The sequence below is a fragment of the Halyomorpha halys genome, unplaced genomic scaffold (genome assembly GCF_000696795.3).
Source record: "Halyomorpha halys isolate HHAL.00 unplaced genomic scaffold, Hhal_1.1 Scaffold328.1, whole genome shotgun sequence".
NCBI lineage: Eukaryota > Metazoa > Arthropoda > Insecta > Hemiptera > Pentatomidae > Halyomorpha > Halyomorpha halys.
Window position 1 is genome coordinate 479,012 of NW_027112103.1, and position 4,549 is coordinate 483,560.

Below are 4,549 nucleotides of genomic sequence, written 5' to 3' on the forward strand. Positions count from 1 at the left end.
CGAACCCTCATGTTCGATAAGCCATTATTTTTATTAAGTTAAAACATAAATGAATATATAAAATGTTTCCATAGTAAGATTAAAGGTAAATATACTTTTCATTGTACACACACACACACACACACACACACACACACACGTGGACAGAATCGCCTCCTACTGATGGAACGGCGCAAGTATCGACCGAACTGTACCACCTGTTGGAGTTGCAACCTGTAGCATTTCAGGTCCGTCATTTGTTGTACTTTCTCCGGATCAGGGATAAAATTTATATGTATCAAGGAATTTACACCAATTAAAATTGAACTATTTTGCAGGCATTCCCGCGAAAACTTCAATGGAAAGGAGTCAATGAAATTTACGTTGCGCTCTAGTGCGTTACAACTTTTAATAAAAGTGATTTGAAATGAAATAACATTAAGAAAAATACTTAACCAAAAAAATAGTGTCTCTAACCGTTAATTTCACTTCTTTGGAAACATTGCTTTCCCCTCTCTTGTCCTTGATTCGACATGCTAATTCCGCAGATACATTTGTGCACATAACACAACTTTAACAAACCATTCTACTTAGAGTTGAAATTAATCCCAGTACATTTCAACATACCTGTTTATTAATTAATTTGTGAATATTTCGTCAATAGTATTCATGTTTAATTTAGTTACAATTATTTTTCTTTGTATTGCTTTCATTAGGATTTGTTTATTTAAAAAGAAAGATATGTATTTATTAAATAAATCAAAAATTGTATCCTTTTTAGTCTCAACACTTTTTATTTCAACAGTCCAACGTTTCGGCCATTTTAGCCATCCTCAAGGACATCTAAATATTTAACAGCTTATATTATATATTCATTTTTAACACTTATAACAACAACATTATCACCAATAATATAACATACCTTCAATTATAATTTCTTCCTCACATTAACTTTAGAATTATTTTTGCAGGCTATTCTCCCCAGGTCATTCATTAATTATAAATTAAAAACCTATTTAAAAAGTCAATTATTAGAGAGTCATATTTATTATTAATAAGGTTACCTAAGCTTAAGTTTAGTTACCTATTTTATAAATTTAAAATCATAAATATTTAATTCTTCTTATATAAAATTATCCACACAAAATCACTTTCGTACATTCTCAGGATAATTAGAATAAATACCAAATTGAGACAAAAATGCAATTTAAATTAATTTTAAAACAAGGCTGACCTCTGTGAGTGGGAGGTTATAAATGGTTTGTGTATATGGTAGTGATTTTGTGTGGATAATTTTATATAAGAAAAATTAAATATTTATGATTTTAAATTTTAAAAAATAGGTAACTAAACTTAAGCTTAGGTAAGCTTATTAATAATAAATATAACTCTCTAATAATTAACGAATAATCTAAATGTTTTTCAATTTAATTTGCCATTCTTATTGATTTTATTTTCACTCAAGAAATGTGGAACCAAAATGGGAAAACAGGCGGTGCTAAGCTATTAGAGGTTAAAAAAGATTGCACTCGGTGGAAAACCTAAAGTAGAAAGTCGAGGCGAGAAGAGGTCGTACTCAACCGTCTCCATATTGGACACTGTGAATTTTCACATGGCTGTTTGTTACGTGGGCTAGAACCAACGACGTCTGTAAACTGCCAAGTCAGAAGAACAGTGAAACACGTGCAATTGGAGTGCCTCTTCGCTACTCTGAGGAAACAACTCATGATAGGGACAAGCCTCGATAAGATCCTTCAAGACCGAGAAAATGAAATGGAGAAACTGATAATTTTTTGGAAACCAAGAAATACTACAAAAGAACAGTGATTGTCATTTGATCCACCAATGAACCATATAGGTAGAGATGGAATGAATAAATAAATAAATATAATTTCCCATTCCATGATATTTTTTATTTTAAAATCGGTTGAAAAATACTCATAATGAGAATCATCGGACATAGGAGCTTTTCGACTCCTGTCCCCACCACCTGCGGAGTACCTCAGGGCTCGGTGCTAGGACCAATCCTGTTTGTGTTCTTCACACCTCCAGTCTACGCCTCCAGCATATTGGTATCAAGGTGAACCCTGCTAAAACGGATGAAATACTGATGTCGTTACAGAAAGGAAAGAAACCACTGCCTACCCAATTCAAGATAGACGGGGTTGACCAGCGGATCTCCACCTACATACTCTACCTGCGAGTCACACTTTCTCCAACAATGTTCGTGAGAGGCTCAAGAAGGCCCGACAGAAGTCATATAGAATATAACACCTACTGAAATCTCCGCAGCTATCTCTCAGGCTTAATTTTAAGATTTATAAAGCTGTCATTAGACCCTTAGACACACGCTAAGTAATACTACGACCATCACTACTACACGGCGCACCACTACTACACCATCTTTACCCAACAGCCCTGAAATCACTACAACAATACCAAAATAGCACACTACAGAAGATATGTCGAGGGACATCTCTGGAAAGACGTAACATGACACACATTCATAACGAACTACAGTTAGAAACTGTACAACAACACATCACACGGAGACACATTAAATTCTTCGATAGTCTCCCTGCTTCCTTCAATCCAGTATTCCAGTCTATCACTCTATCCCCCCTTCCTGCGAGGTGGCAGGGCAAGAAAGATTCCAAAAACCCTATTAACATCACCTCATAACTCCATCTTATGTGCACCCCAACCCCCTCCCTCACACTTCTTTTCGACTTCTAACTGTTTTCATATTATTTCACCATTATCTACCGCCTTTATTAATTAATGTTTTTTTTATTTTTATCTTATATGCGATACAACACGAGGAGGCCCCTCACCTCCGGACTTAAAATAGCTCCTTTGAATGGATAGCTCATATGTGATATTAAACATAACAGGTAACCTTAAAATACCAAAGGTAGTAAAAGGTAAGGCACAACACGAATTACTTTTTCTTTTTTCACAGTAATGCACTTACTAATTCACTTTTATTTCTGTTTTAGAGGGTTCGAAAAAAAATAAAATGTTTTGATGGTCTAAAGTTATGCACCAACCCGCTGTTCAGGGAAATCGTCCCTCCACCACTACCTCTCATAACGATTTTTGTTTTATGAAGAAAATAATTTTACTTTAATTTAGTTTGATATTAGAGTTTGGTATTAGTGATATCTCGTGTGCCAAGTGATAACCAGTGGCCATCTTCCGAAAAATTCTTTTAAAACGGAAAAACTGTTGGTAACGTTGTCTTCTCCGTAGATATTATATAGACGGTAGCCGTCTTTTGGGTCTTTTTTTTTTATCGGTTTATCGGCTAAATATATTTCTTCAAAATCTGAGTTAAGTAGCGTAGACAATATACACGCGGGCAGTGCCGGAGTGTTTTATCCTATCAATAAATGCAGATAGTTTTTTATACAGAATTAACTTTAAGATTAATTGTAATTAATGTAGCTATCTTAATACAATAATCTTCTATAAATCGTTAATCTTGAAAGATTAATTAAATGCTGGGTCTGTCCAAAGTTTACTATAATAATGCAAATGGATCATTATAAACAAGAATTTATTTTTTGTTTATTTACACAATTCTTATAAACACACCCTCATATATGTATACACACACATACATACACGCACGCACGCTAGATATTTATTTTTATTTTACGCTCGGCGTCTGTTTTGACAGGTATAATGTTAATGTTTCATTCTAGAGACATCACGAAGCTAGAAAGTATAATATAGGTATCCTAAAAAAAGAGGACCGTTGAGGCGATATTTCTCTTGAATACGTTGATTTTTCAATATTTTTATGAAGTATTAAAAATGTATTGTGAATTTTTACTAAGCGACAACTTTGTACGTAATATGAATCATCGCCAGAACATCTCCTTGATATTCGAATCAGCATTTAAGTAAGTCAATAATTTATTTAATTTTATGTATAGTTCATTGCCATCTATGACCTTCTACCCGCTAAGAATAACTTGAAACATGATTTCACACCTTTGGATTTTCCTCGGAAGACTTTGCCCTCTATAAAATTACATCAGAAGTAATATCCTACCTGCCTCATAAAGTAATTATAAGGTGCGTCCTTACGTATACCTGTTTGTACAATGTGTGCACGATTAACGATTACGGCGATCTCATAAAGAGGTTAGAAGTTATCTGGTATTCTATTGTCTATTAGTATACTGCTGTTATCTATTCTCCTAAATTACTGCAACCTTCATCAGTTACTTCTTACTTATATAATCTGTCGTAAATTTACTCCATCTGGATATAGAAATAAAAAAAAAAAACTTGTCGGAAATGTTTAAGCAATGTTTTTGCTACATCATTTTTATTTGTTTTTTCTTTTTCTTTTATATATATAATTATATTAGGAGTGGGTGGCTCGATTGTTAAGGCATTCTGCTGCTAACTCCAAGGATTCGGATTCGAATTCGGCAGTCGCATGTAAATATTTTCTGTTACACTGTAGCTCTGTGGGTTATGAGACCCTCCGTCTAGTCTCATGAAGTGGGCACCCTTGATTGGGTAAAATCAGGCGGTCTAATGTGATTCTGACCAA